This window comes from Symsagittifera roscoffensis, chromosome 2, assembly GCF_963678635.1.
Source record: "Symsagittifera roscoffensis chromosome 2, txSymRosc1.1, whole genome shotgun sequence".
Lineage (NCBI taxonomy): Eukaryota > Metazoa > Xenacoelomorpha > Acoela > Convolutidae > Symsagittifera > Symsagittifera roscoffensis.
The window spans coordinates 19,589,869-19,605,719 of record NC_087063.1 but is presented as its reverse complement, the minus strand read 5'-3'; the positions used below and the strand labels follow the sequence as shown (position 1 = coordinate 19,605,719).

The 15,851-nt window shown below is 37.2% G+C and overlaps 1 protein-coding gene across 1 annotated transcript in view; it reads right to left on the bottom strand.

Annotated features, from left to right (window-relative positions):
- The window catches only part of LOC134838935 (peptidyl-prolyl cis-trans isomerase B-like), a 332,107-nt gene that overhangs the window by 126,684 nt on the left and 189,572 nt on the right, over positions 1-15,851 (bottom strand). The window lies entirely within an intron of this gene.

Sequence of the window (15,851 nt, the reverse complement as noted above, 5' to 3'; positions counted from 1 at the left end):
GATAAACACCAGACAGTGGCGTATTCCCCAGCCTCAACCGTTTGGAAATGAGAATTGGCCACCTTACTTATAATTGGGAAGGAACTTATCTATTACGAGTTGAAGCAGAAGCTGATAGCGATATAGCTTTTACACTACAACCTTGGAGTAATAGAAATAATTCAAAATGGACCGGTCAAAATTGGGTTCAGCTTAGCTTGGCGAAGCCTTTGCTCGGTTGTTTCCAATTTTTTGAACTCAATTTTTTCTGTTCCCTGAAAATCGTTGGTTTCAATTGTTTTTCTCTATACACTTTCAAAAGTGTTCACTCTATGAGACCCAATACACTCTCGTTGCTAGATTTGAGCTATGTCATTCTCGCGGAAGTAAAAAAAATGGGAAATTGCTAAAGTCGTTCATGATAAAATTTTGAATTTTGTATATATATAGTTTTTCATCTGAAATGAGCAATTGTGTGTGAATTTATCTCCTCGTTAAGAAAGTAATGGAATACTTGTGCTCGGGGTAGTTTTTTTCTTCAGGCAGGTTTCGATTTTTTTGACAAGTTTTTATTTACAAAACATTTTAAATCGTTTGAAAGATATTCTTGTCCAGAGTTTGAACTTGAAAAACATTTCACCTGTGATTAATGTTCGTAAGTATACGGGGGTTTACATTTTACCATTTAGGCAAAAATGAGACAAGCAAAACTCGACAGGTTTAATTCGTTTTAAAAATCGTTTCAAATTGCTTGAATTAAGCTTGAAATAAGATTGAAATAGAATACAAGAGACTCCAAGTGACCAGAAAATGATCTAATGACCTAATCAAAAGGAAAGGTTCCGCAATCAATCAACACCATTGCCTAATTGCAATTCAACTTCCAACTTTGATTTAGTTGGAAGTCAAATTGCAGTTGGGCAATTGTTTTGATTGATTGCGGACCCTTTTCTTTTGATTGGAGTATTAATTTATTTACTGGCCACTTAGAGCCTTTTTTATTTGGACTTATATTTTCGGATTTTAATTACAACTGGAATTTGTTGCGATCGTGAGAGCGGACGAGACAGCCTTGATAACAGTACAAAAAGAGGTAATTAACATAATACAGCACAGATTAGTTTCCAGCAACTTAACCCTTTCGAGATTGTCTAAAGTAGTGCATCTTGGTCTTCCCGCTAAATTACTGCCCAAGAGACCACTTTGCGATGTCGTTACGAGAGAAAGAGATAGAGAGTGAGAGAGAGAACGAACTGAGAGAAGCAATCGCCTAAATCTACCCAAAGAATGAAAAAATTTTCAGTCAGTCAAAAACTAGAAAGAAAGAAAATTTAAAAAAAATCTGACAGTTTCGGAAAAAAAAATTATCATACTGAAGCTCTTTGTTATTGAATTTGGTGAATAACATCCTTTCATTCATGCCGCGTAAAAACTCAGTTTTAAAGACAATATTTTCAACTTTAATTGTCGAAATCATGTTTAATGTCAGAAATCAACTTGCAACAGAATGTAGGCTAGTGCAAGCACACTCACTTTGCAATCCGAAAAAGTACGATTGATCCTGGCACGCTCTCAACTTTCTTTGTAAGCTTGATATGAAAAAAAAAAACGCGAATCTAAACATATGTATTTCATTTTTCATAATTAACTCAGGATCAACATTTAGCTATAGTTTTAAATCATATTTTTGACCAATTTATGCGTCAAAAACTTCACTAATGAACGAAAATTAAGTTGAAATTTTTTTAGCATTTTAAATCATAAATAGCTTTTTCTCCAAATACGGAATGTTATCTAAATTTGGCTTTAAAAAACAGAATGCAAGAAAACCTTAATAGCTTATGATTCGCAATGTGGGCTATATGATCTCACTCTAAAAATAGTACTCAGCTATTTACTCAGGCAAATTTTGATGTTTAACAGGAAGTTACCACACACCTGTTTACTAGATATTGCTTTCATTGCTCTGCTTATTTTGGTGATTGATTAATTTCAATTTGATCTCTAATTTCGTCTCATGTTTCACACTCTCTAAGTTTTTGAAAATCGCGTCCAAAAATCGCCTCAAGTTTGATTGCATCTTAAATGATTGAATTTGACAAAAAAGCTCATTATCGAAATTTGATGCTTGTCTGTCATAAAAACTGAAACTCTGTCATAAAAACTAACGATTTTGATTCTTAATTTAGACCCGGGATAGGAAAAAAAAGATTATGTCGCCTTCGTCTCGAACACTTACTATGTTATCGGCAATAGCTCTGCAAGCTGTTAGTTACGTTTTGTCTCTGTTCGTATTGGGAAATAGAGGATTTGTCCTTGAAAATGGAGATAGCTTCGGCATATGGGAGTTTTGCTTTAAAAACAACACCTGTGTCAGCTATCATCAGAAATATAACAATCAGAGTTTTATTCGAGAAATTGAAGCTTCAAAAGTTTTTTATACCCTATTTTATGTAGCAGCTTTTGTGTCTCTGAACTCACTTCTTTTCTGTCTACAGACGATACGAGATCGAATCCAGCTCACGGCGATATTTGCATCGAGTATGGGCGCTGTTTTTCTATTTGTGGCTAATTTACTACAGACAACAGCATATCAACAGTTAAATAAGAAAGGAAATGATGGCATGGGGGTTATTTTGCCATGGTGGGGTATCATTCCAGAAGGATTCGCTGTGTTGCTTGTTTTCATTGTCCATTTTAGGTTCTCACATGGAGAACAAGGAAATAATGTGCAAGAAAAATTAAATAATAAAATTTGATATCTGCTCATTATGTTTGACTTCATCTCAATTTATATTTTGTTTAAGATTCTTCTAGATAAATTGTGAATTTCTGTTTAGCATGAAAAAATAAATTACATGAAATATTAGAACTCAACAGTTTAAATTGAATTTAGCCAAAACACCCATTTTTAAATGCAACGAAAGCAAAAATTCCAAAGTTCTTATATTGGTTTTCAATTTTGGCACCATTCAAATCGCAGATCTGTCAAATTTGTCAGAATATGTGGCAAGCCGTCAGAATCTGCGTCGATTTCAGCAAATTCTAGGTCGGTGCGCGACCTTATTTTTCAAAGTGGCTCCGAATGCCTTTCTGTGAATCACAATTTATAATACAAGATAAAAAAGTTTGGAACTATTAAATCTCTCCCTTTTTTAATCGGTTTTTTGAATAATTTAGTTTTCAAGTAGTATCTGACCAGTTTGTCAAGTCCATTCGAGACAAAACTCAACAATTAGTTGCCAAAAAACCCTTCTTTTCACTTCAATGCGTCGTTTTTGTTGTATTTTTTGTTTTTGCATGTTGACCATTGTGTACTATTTTATTTGTTTTGTGTTTGGTGTATGCTCATGTTAAAACGGTGTTAAATTTTGAAAAAAGACGACAAAACGTTGCGGCGACATGAAGTTACGACAAAAGTCAAACGCTAAAACCTTTTAATTAAACAGAACAAATTTAAGCTGTTTGTTTTTCGTTCCGACCTTGTTATACCCACGGAATATCTGTAGCTGGATTGAGATTCTGAATGGCGTTCGAAATAAGAAGAGTTTGCGTTTCTGTTTTGAACTGACCTCGAAAGCAGAACTCATAAGAACTAGTACATAATTAGTTAGGTTTACTAATAACGTATTATCACAGATCTCTATAGTTTATGTACATTTACCAACTGGTTATATATGTATATGTAGCGCCAAGGAATTGTATAAATATAATAATATGTTTCTTGTTTTAGTACCTGTATGAACTATCTGATAAGCTGAGTTTTCTTACTATCCACTGGATAACACTTCCCCTTTTTTGAAAAGAATATGACCCAAATTTTCAGTTTTGTCCTCGCTTGATGTTTTTGGCAGAATATCCGCAGCGTCCGTTGGTGAAGATAGTTTGTCCACAGCGTTTTTTGATGTTGTTTCTCTCTCTCTCTCTTTGAAACGTCATGGAGTTTTTGATCGGTGAGACTTCTTTCAAAATTTTCATTGCTGAGTCGAAACTCTTCAAGAAAGTCGCATCAGGCGTAGTGGCTTGTGGTGGTCTATCAATGACGTACCTCGAGCTGATTGCCCTTTGTTGTTGAGCAGCTGGTGTAGTCGAGTCTTTTTGCTCGCATGCCTGTGTCGGAGTTTTGGGGACATTGTCCTTTTGTTGGCTGAAGGCTCTAACGTTCTCTGGTGTATCTGGTTCCAACTGGAACTCCACGCACTCTACTGAGGATAACAATGAAATTCACTCTTGAGATTCTTGTTGAGGTGTGGCGCTACCTGTATCTTTTGATACTGCCTCTGATGTCGTGACTATATCGATTTGACAGACTACGTTGCGATTGTCTATGTTTTGCGCTTCTATGGTGCTAATCGGTATAGCATTGCCAAAATTCCCGGCCAACGCACTGGACCTCATGGAGCGCCGACATTGTTTATCAAAGTTTCCCGGCCAACGCACTGGACCTCATGGAGCGGCGACATTGTTGATCAAAATCCTCTGGTGTTTTCTTGTTGTCCAGTCTTTTAGGAGCTGGTTTTTTAGGGGAAGGTGTTTTGCGATTGAGTTCCGTATCCGATAAGGAGATAGACGTATCGCATTCAAATTGGATATCCTCATTTGCGAGTCTGCTCTTTTTCAGTTTGTTCAATGGGTCTTGTTTACCAGTTGGTTGCGGTTTAGCAGAGATGTCCTGATGTGTATCTGCAGTAGTTTTTGCTTTTTGGGTGTTCCTCTTGAACAGGCCGTCTTGTCCTAACGCTCGTCGCTTTCTGGATTGGGAGAGAACTTGTTCCAGGTTTTTTGGATGCGGTTTTTTCGGGCTGACTTTCGTCTTATGAAGTTCGGGTACCACCTGATTGGTGGCCTGTTTTAGTTGGTCTTGCTTTGTGCTTTTTACTGAAACACGAGGTTTTGCTCTGGGTAATTGTTTATAAGCAACAAAGTCTTTAAGGGCTGCTGGGCGGCATTTTCCGTAGACCCGTGGGTCTGGTACAAAAGCGAGATCATCGTGTCTAATAACCCTGGTTGCTTGCCGTCCTCGCGAACCCAAGCTGTGTGTGGTGAGCAATTCACGATTAAACCGTTTTCCAAAATTTTAAACTGCGCAACGAAAACCCCTGGTTTTTTGATTTTGCTGGCTATAGCACCCGTTTTCCTTGCCACTTGATCAATTTTTCGTCCTAGTTTTGTTTTAATAGTAGACTGCGGACCTTTAAAGCGATCTTGAAGAAATACTATTGGCGCCCTTTCCATATTTTGTTTTTCTTGCCTTGTTAAGATTCGTATAGGTTTTCTAGTCCTTATTTTTTCTATGTCGTTGCTTGTTTTTTCGTTTAGGAATTTTCGTTTTTCTCTTATTAGATCGTATGCGGTATTAGATAAAGGTAAGTGCGCACCTATAGGAAATCGATCCAATAGCTGACGGTCAAACTCATCGTCACTTGTGTCCCAACCACTAAATCCCTGCGGATCTTTGGCTGGTGTGGATGCCTTTCTTTTCCCCATTGATGCTGGTGGGGTCACTGGCTCTACGTTAACCAATTGGTTGGCGGCACTTGTTTGTTTTGAGGATGATAGCATTTTGTCTGGCACCATCTGTGGTTCCTGTTGTTGATATTGTTGACGATCTTTAATGTCTAACTCGTCCTCACTGTTAGCATCCCGATTCCACATTGCTTCTGCCGTTAAAGCTGGTTTCGTTAGGAGTTTTTTGTCTAAACAAGCAATCTTTGTGTTTTCCCATGACAAGTTTGACGATTTTGGAGATGTGGCTATATTGCTTAATGGCGTGTTTGGTTTTCTACCAAAATGCGCTTCGAATGGTGTTATTTCAGTTGTGGCGTTCGGTGTTATTCTTAGGGTTTTGATAAGTTCGGCCACGTCTGATGCAAGTTTATATGGTGTGTTTCAGTTATGGATTTTCATAACCGAGAGTCTTGGTTTTAGCGTTCTTATTAGTCGTTCTACCATACCGATGGATCGATGATCGTCAATCGGTGCAAATATATGTTTGATGTTATTATCTTTACAATACAACATAGTTTTTTTCGCCAAAAAACCTTGTGCCTGATCACACCGTATGTTTCGTGAGACCCATGGTTGACTATGTGGGTTTGCATAAATCGGATTATTGTGTCCGCCTTATTATTTGTGACTACTTTAGCTGATGAGAAACGGGAGAAACGGTAGACCCCTACCAGAATGTAGACATGCTTAAAATTTTCGTCCGGCAGCGGCCCCAAGAAGTCCAATTGGATTTCTTCGTTGAGTTCAACTGCCGCGTCTGATGGCGTGAAATGAGTATTCCCCGATATAACCTTTTGGTTTTTACTTTTCTGACGGCACTCTTTACAGTTCTGGGCTGTAGCAACAATGTGCCTGTGTAGGTACGGATAGCATACATTCTTTGCTGCCTCGAGCTTTCCGCCTTGGCCTGGATGTCTTAAGTGGAGTAAGTCGACAAGAGTTTGTCGTAACTGTTTAGGAATCATTGCTCGGTCATCGTATAGATAGCCTGTGTCTTACGTTACAGAAGTAGGGTCCGTAACATGATTTTATAGTCTCCCATTTTTGTCCTCTGACTATGTTGAGCAAAGGAATGAGAGACCTATCCTTCTTTGTTGCTGCTGCTATGAAGGAACTGTCAATCACTTTCCTTAGCTGGCGTCGATACATTGGGACGTCCTCTTCCTCTGTCATCGTGGTGGCCAAACATGTTTGTGGGGTTTCCTCCTGGTTTGTTTGGCAGGCTTGGTCTCTGGGTACTTTTTGAAAAGTTAAGCTATCCTCTGAAGGTATGACCTGATGAGATGTATCACTGAATGTCAGGTCCTTTTGTAATTGTTTGAACGTGTCGAATGAAGAAATGTTCTTTGGATGAAAAGATATTGTTGTTTGCGCCCCTTTGTGGCATTTTGCAGGATTTGTTGGAACGGAGGCAAAGACATTCCGGATTCAGTGTTCGTGATTTGCCTGTTCATTTCAGAGTGGTGGTGTTCGTTCTCGATGTGATTTTGCTAATGATCAAATTTAAGTTTCTCAAATTTCGGACAATGTTGGTACCGACTGTAACTTGGCTGTTGACTATTTAAAGTGAATGTGTGGTGTGTTTCAAACAAATCTGAACGAATACCGTTTTCGTTCCGGCCGAGCTTTTGCGTGTTAACCACTCCGTACGGATTTAAGTTTATTTCTAAAATTGAGCTTGCGCTATCTTGAAATTCAAGGCAAGCGATGAAATCGTCAATAAGTGCGACTACGAAATGTTCATCTCAGTACGCGGGCGGTGGAGGTTTTCCTACTGGGTGCCTAAAAATATAGTCAATTAGCCCCATTTTGCTACCCGCGAGATGTTTTATATCAAAGTCAAATGGTAATAGTCGGTCTATCCATCTGGTTAATCTGCTTTGATAAATTTTATTGTTTTTGTTGCATTGTAACGCGCTAATTAGGGCTTGATGGTCGGTGATTAGTGTAAATCTTCTACCGTATAAGTAGTATTTAAAATGCTCTATTGCCCAGACTGCCGCGAGCAGTTCTAATTCGTTTACCGAGTATTTTTTTTCACAGGAATTTAGAAATCGTGAGGCATAGGCGATTGTTGCCCATCCGTCCGGAGTTTCTTGTTCCAGTGCACATCCGATTCCATCCCGGCTAGCGTCACAGACCACACGTGTTTCTCGACCACTTACAAAATGGCGATTTTCAGTAAACCTGCAAACTGCTTCTAATTTGATTTTAAAAGCTTTTTCATGAGTATCATCCAATGTAAAATGAAACTTGTTTTCACTTGATGGCAACGGACGGAGTTGGGTGCATAACTGCGCTAGATTGGGTGAAATTTGTTTAAGTGGTGTATCGAGCCCATGAAGCTCTTCAATTGCTTGAACGTTTTTGGATGATTTAGCTGTACTATAGCGTCCGTCTTTTTCTGCATTGGGATTGTACCATATACGTTAATGACATAACCCAACAATTCTACTTGTTAACATCCAAATTAACTCTTATCTAGTGACATTGCCATGTTTTCAGCGTCCAGCTTGTCTAAAATGTTTTCTAGTTGGTTCATGTGATCTTCTTTTGTACCTGGGGATATAATTAACATGTCATCCAGAAATGCAAATGTATCCTTTTAAATATTCAGTGTTAGGTCGATGGCTTTCTGAAATTCTGCAAGCATATCGGTTAGGCCATAAAAACCTGTTTGAAACTAATATGTGCCTGTTGCTTTACACCCAATTATGCTAAAATTACATTGCTCCTGTGTAGTTTTGTCAAATTTTAGCTGGCTGTACGCATACCGAAGGTCAATTGATGAGAACAGAGTGGTACCTGGGCTGGTTGTGGTCTTCTAGCGCTGATTGAGCCCCATTGTCGAGTAGCACGTCGATGTTAGGCATCTGATACTTGTTCTTATGTATCATTTTATTAATTTGCTTGGAATCCATAGCCAATTTAATCGATTGGTCTTTCTTGACCGTAATGATTATTGGGCTGATAAACTGTTGATCGCAGCATTTTTCCAACTTGACAATATGCCCTTGATCTATCAGGGATCTAATTTTTTGTTCCACTTTTTCCTGAATGTGGATAGGGATCCTCCTACCTTTTTGTTGTAGTGCTTTAAATTCATTCAAAAATGTTGTATGCACCATATGGTTACGTGCTCTACCGATTCTTGTACGTAAACCAGGATATGTTGTCTTCACCCAGTTCGTTATTTTTGGATCTGAACAATTTGTATCTTCCGATATTGCGTTAATTGACTTACCAGCTGGTTTCTGTTGTAGTTGAATTCCGATTTGCGGTAAGATGTTTTTTCCAAGAATATTTGCCCGCTTGTCATCCACCACTATCAGAAAGTTGTGTCGAGAGTCCATCCTCCTGATTCAATATGTGCAACAAATCGTCCAAACAAAGGCATTTTGTATCCATTGTAGCAGACCATTCTGTTTGCTTCGTCGTTTTCGGTTGTTTGCACCCGTCTTGCTGAATTAGCCGTCGATACTATCAGGTTCGCCGTCCGCTGATTTATGAAGGACGTTGGCGATCCGGTGTCAGCAATAAACACCAAGGCGTTCGAGCCGCAGCTAACCCTTACTAAGTGTCCTTTGAGATCGGTTTCGTCAATTTGGTTGACTGTTTTGCTTTCAAAACGAATTGTATTTGTCGTTGAATTGTCTGGATGTACTAGTTCCCAACCGGGAATGAGATTGCCCGCCTGCATGTAGTTTACATAGGCGGCAACGTCTGTGTCCTGAGCTATCTGTTCTGTTGTTTGATTGTCCTGAATAGCGTTTACATAAAGCGTTTACAACTGAATAGCGTTACAACTGAAAAGTGTCCCCGTTTTGTACACTTATTGCATATTTAATCCTTAGCAGGACATTGTTGCAGATGCCCTGGTCCAAAATGATTGCCACATTTGAAACATTGTTGTTTGTGTTCTGTGGACTGTCGATGTAGGTTTACACGTTGCTGTTGCGATTGATGGTTTCGTCCTCCCCTTGACGAATAACGGTTGTTGTTATTGCCCGTCTTGGCAATAAAACCAACTAGTTCTGTTTTCATTGTGGTTATTTGCGTGGTTGGTACTGATCCCTGCTTTGGGATGAGCAATTGGTATTCTAAACCTTTTTCTCTTCTAATTGCATATTCCAATGCTTGATCAGGTGTTTTTGTTTCCGCCAGGAGGTCTTTTTGCTCTTCGTCGTTGGACATGTAAGCGGTGAAAAGGTCCCTAATGATTTCTGTCTCATGTCTCTCATCATTACAGTTCATGGACTTGAAGTTCCCTTTCACCACTAATTCCGTCAGACTGCAGTGGTATTCCTCGAGTGTTTCGGTTTTCCCTTGTTTTCGGGTAAACGCTTCGTATCTATCGAAGGTGACGTTTCTTTCCTTGACAAATAGATGTTTCAGGCGTTCCCAGAAGTTTCTGGTTGTAATTTTTTGGATCCTGAGGTCTGGGTAATATCGTGACACTCTTCTTTGGCCCTCAGCTCCCAGGCACAGATAAATGTAGCTTCTACATTTAATATCCCCTTCGTCCCGTGGGACGCCGTCTACTGTTGGACCAAGATTATCTAAGTGTGCGCATTGATTTTCCCATGTTACTTTCTTTTCTTGATTCCGAAGGTTGCGATCACAAATCCGGACATTTGTTTCACCCTCTATTGGGGTTCATATCCTAGTTCTTGGGGTCGTCTAATTGCAGGGGGGTTTTGTAGTAGCTTCGATATATCTATTCCGTCTTTGGCGATGATGCCTATGAATAATTGCTGGTTCCTTTTGTCCCACTCTATTGGTGGGTCCGCCGAGGCTTTTTGCCAGAAAGGCGTAATTCCTAATGAATTTATCGTAACTGCTGGCTGCGCCATGTTTTACCCACGGAATATCTATAGCTGGATTGAGATTTTGAATGGCTTTCGAAATAAGAAGAGTTTGTTCAACTTAAATTCGAGAATGAGAATCTGTTTCTGTTTTGAACTGACCTCGAAAGCATGTGAGAGTCAGAACTCATAAGAACTAGTACATAATTAGTTAGGTTTACTAATAACGTATTATCACAGATCTCTATAGTTTATGTACATTTACCAACTGGTTATATATGTATATGTAGCGCCAAGGAATTGTATAAATATAATAATATGTTTCTTGTTTTAGTACCTGTATGAACTATCTGATAAGCTGAGGTTTCTTACTATCCACTATCCCTTTGAAAAATGGTAAAGAATTTTGTATTTGGGTGTGTTTTGTTTTTTTTTCTTAATGATTTGTATTCTGCGCAAAATCAGGTACCACAAACATTTATCGGACTGAGTTGAGTGATATATTATATTAAAATCCTGACAGTCTTGATTCGAAAACTTTTAAAAAACAATTTCAATTGTCAAGAAGAACTGGTTTGAAATTTTCCATTTTTCTTCTACTTTAGAGCGAGAGATTTATGCTCAATTTAAAATTGTTTTCTTTATTTTTTTGTTTATTCATTCACTTTTTAAACAATTTGTTGTCCAATTTGCCTTTTTTTAGTATAATTGTCGAATTTGCCAATGTTTTAGTTTTTCATTCAGACGCTTTTATCTCACAACGCAGAAAAACAATATCCTTTTTTGTTGTTTTCTGACTATTTTTGGAAACTTCTGTGCTACTTGCACAGTAGCCAGCTATCCCTGATTCTGATATATATTAGGGGGGACATGTGTGTAGCATCGACTTGAAATCCCCTCAAAACGGTTTTGGTCTTGTTGTATTGCAAATCCTACACGGATGAGGAACCATTGTCTAAACTTTTTACATGATACGGCAAAAATTTATATTTAAGCGTGCCAATTAATTTGAAGCCTCTACTCACTAAATCAGATATTGACTGATTTATTCTTTTTCGGACTATAAAATCATGTTTTGGAAACCATCTATTTTTCAAACACTTGTCTAATGTTTCACATTCTTTCATGCTCAATATTTCAATAGGGTGGTGATTACTAACACGTCCCTTTTAACAATAAAATAAAACAAAATGGGTTTTTATATAAAAACCTTGCGGCTGCCCGAGATTTCTCCTGATTTTGATTAAGCAGAGACCCACCTGGAAAATTATGCATCACAGAAAAGACTATAAATACTCAAACAGATAGAACTGAAGTCAGATGAAAATTCAATTATGATGAAAAGAGAATAAAAGAGCAGGTGAAAACTGAACACTTTGATAGATGAATGAGCAGCCTGTTTATGCTTACGAGCGAAAGGACTGGCCTGAAAAATTCATTGTTTCATTTTGCTCAGTCAGCAGCAAGTACTCAAATCTTACTACTTCAGTTTTCCACAAATTTAAAACTTCTTTTTTGTATTTTTACATACCTATAAAATTAGTCTTTTTGCAATGGAAAAAGAATTTGGTTTTTTTTTCTTTAAAACTTCGAACAAGAAAGATAGTCGACATAACGAAAAAGGACACAAATCAAACTGTGAAGATCCCACTGAATAACCCACAGAAGATTGATTCGAGGATCTACCCAATCACTAACCTTACAAAGAAAAAAAAATAAAAGTGAAAAAAGGATCTAAGACCCCGTTCATCATAGGTATGATTCTCTAGGCTGTTCGATTCATTTATATAATCTAATAACCCTGTGTATATTTTTTATCAAGCTCATTAGTTCATACTCTTTTCTAACTATTGTTTCTACTGTAAATTTTGTCAAGAAATTTATCGAGCTTAGGTGAGACTTATAAATTAGGATAGAATACTAAGCAATCAACCAGCAATGAACGCTTAGTGAAGTCTTTACAGCTTTTGTCTGATTGTCGAACAACAGCGGAAGAGAACGACTACGCCATAGTTTAAGTAAAAAACGATCTTTGTTTGTTTGTAACGTTGTTCAGTTAAAGTTCAAAAGTTCCTGAATTTTTGGATAATAGAAAAGGTTAAAATCTTTCACCCCTGCGTTTAGTTCGCATTAAATTTGCAGAGCGCTGAATGTAAAATGCTCGATTTTGATTGGCTGAAAAATTCTAACTTAGAATTAAATTAACTTCTGCAAATCTCCCCTAAAAGAAATTTACAATGCAAAGTTTTTTGATAGGAGTCTCAGTAGTAAACAAAAAACATTTCTGTGAAAATTTCAAACATTTCATGCTCTTTAAGAACTAAAAAAGGCTTTGACTTCTCTGCCGCTGCACTTCTAGTACAAACAAGGCTTTGCTTGCCGAGTTTTTTTTTCCGGGGTTTGCGTCCTCACGTAAAGCAAAATCCTAGGAAAGGTGTCCTTAATTTTTTAGAGGACCCTCATCTTAGACTTTGTAAATGAAAAAAATTTTCCCCCCAAAAAGCAGAAGACCCCCTACTTAGGATCTTGCTATGTTTAGCTTAACAACAAGGCACACGATACAAAATTATTTCTAATTCCAAGTTTTGGGGTCCTAGTTATTGGTCCTGGTTAATTATTTGAATCATATTAATTGTTATATTTGTTTCGGGCAAGTGAACTTTCGATCTAGTTCAAATTTGTTAGTGAACTGGGAATTGACTTTTATGGTAAATAAAAAAAAAATCGCCGGCAATTTTGGCAGCGTAGCTTAACTGCTGGCAGCAGTAAACTAATTCCTTAACTTGACCTATTTTTCATGGTGAAAAGGCAGTAAATTGAAATTACTCTCCAAAGGCGGCGGTCGATTCTGGGCAAAATGTACCAAATAATAAATTTGTCAAATTTTGAAATAAAAAAAATGAAATTAGAGGGAACTTGGTGTACTGAAGATATTCATAATGAACATTTACAATTAAGACCGTTGTCAACCGCAAAAAAAACTCTTTTTTTCAATTTTTGTAATTAACTCTACGTCGTTTTTCTCGAAAAGGGCAAAGGAAATTTCAAAAAAAGAGTACCAGTTAATTTTCAAATAACTATTTTATTTGAGTGAGCTTCAACAAGTCTCTTGGGCATTTCTACAAAACAAAAGTATGATACTGTGAGCAATTTGAATATTGCTGATTATGAAAACGTATTCGACTATTCGTTTGATTTTAACTCAATATGGGTTGATAAAGACTTGGAGAGAAAAATCCGTCTATGTTTCAACAAGCTATCAAAATACAAAAAATTTCCGGTGGTTTATTTAAGAATTTACCACCAGTGTCTTAATGAATCTAAGTGGTATCTGCAAGGTCACTTTTATTTCCACTGGCTTGAAAATCAGCAGCTTGGAGAGGTGTTGGAAAAAAAGCAATGAAATTGCAAAAAAAGCAGAGTTACTCCTATTGATTTAAAAATAATTCACGAAATTTATACGTCTTTGAAACAAATTTATCCTGATAATTCTAACCGACAAAACTATTTTCTAGCTGCATGTTCTCCGTTGTTGTTAATTCAGATAATCTTAACTACGAAGTTTTAATTAAGTTGAGACCTTATGGTGGCTTGATTGGTATTGATAACTCTTCCTTGGACATATAACTGAAAAAATTTCAAAATTTTACGATTGCACGCTGTTTTGCACGATGCGGCCGGATTTATACACGAGTTTTATCAACAGGGTCTCACGAACTGTTACATGTTGCACTGTACCTGTAACAACAGCTTATTGGGACATTTGATCGGAATAGCGTTCTGCCTTTTCATAAAGTTGAAAAAATCAGAAGTTTATCAAGTACTAGAATGCTAAGCAAGAGATCAGTTGTCCTTGACGTGGAAGGCTTTCGTTACAATAAAAACGCCTTTGTGGTTAAAGAATTACAGATAACAACTTCAGACTACATTGAACGACTCATTTTTTTTTACCTCCAGTGAAATTCAATATACTACAAAAGCTCGAACAAAAACTTACAACTGGTTAACAAATTATTTTCACGGTCTCCATTGGGAAAAGTGTGATTTCCTTTACATAAACTTGAATCAAATACTTCAGACTTTTGTGTTGAGAACGGGTACTCGAACCGAAAGGTTGAAAACCTAGATGATTTGGGCTGTCCTCGGGTTGAAAACTTATTTTTCAAAAATTATCCAATCTGCAATAGATATATATCTCATTACAACTCCAGGAAACATTGTGCCCTGAAGAAAAGCAAGATTTCTTATGATTGGTTGAAAAATGAACAACAGCGAGACATCAGCAAAAGTGGAGACATACCTATCACCAAATTCAATGCTTTGTACGTGGATGACTCCAGAGGGTGTTATTAAAATTTCATTAACAAGATTAGAGCGTATTGATTGCAGCGGCGAAATTCTTCAGAGGAAGGAGCAAATAATAATTTCCGAAGAAGAGTTGTCCACATTAAGGAGATTTTTTCCAGTTATTGATCAATTTATTTACTTTCAGAGATTCAAGTTTAATAGAAATGTTAGCCAGCAAGCGAGGAGTATATCTTCCCGATCTAGTCTTAGTACTCAAACGTCAGTCAGGAGTTTAAATTGGTCTAAACAGCAGTGAATTACCAGATAAGACTCAGAGGATAGTGAAAGAGGATACTGTGAAGAAAATAATGTACAATGAAAAAACTGCAAAGGTCCCAACAATCTTTGTTCTAGAAATACATGACATAAAAGATAGAGACTTCACAAGTTATGAAATTTTGTACTGTTCATAATACTAGTTCAATTTATCGTTTTTTTACAAGCTTCAATTACAGTGAGAAAAAATCTAACACAGTGTGTAGAATAAATCATCAGATCTCAAATGTCAGAAACAGCAGCAGCAGTAGATGAACCTGACGCCACATTATTAACATAATTTGTTTATAACGAGACAAACAGTGAAAAAAAAATCCTGGAGTTTTTGTAACAAGGTAACTTTGCCAAGGTCTGAAGTAGTTTTTGTTCCGCAAGTGGTAGTAATTCTAATTTTACTATTTTTCTGTATTCTCGAACTTTCTGTCACTAAATTAAGTTGCGAAGAAACTTCAGTTTAGTTTTCGATTTTAGCCGGCTCGGTTGGTTACATATTACCAAATCCTAGGATATGAATAAAGTGACTGATACTTTGACAAGAGCTTTCATGGCAATAGTGGGACCCTCGGGATCCGGAAAAATTGAGTTTTTTTCAAACTTTTGATGGGAAACACTTTTTACCCTAAATTTGGAACCGTTCTATATCTTTACAAAGAGATGCAACCTGCATTCTCAGAAAAAAGTGTCTTCTCGCGAAGTAAATGTGAAGTTCATGAATGTCAACGGATTTGAATCTTTAAGAAATTTAGAAAATGTTCTTCTAGTTTTCGATAATTCATGTGAAGACATCTATAATGACAAGGAATTTGTTAGATTAGCGACAGCGGGTAGACATAGAGGGATAGATGTAATGTATGTTAAGGATAGCTTGTTTCAACAAAGTCGATGGTCGCGTACGATCGATTTGAACACTTCACACATCATTCTGTTCAAATTGCC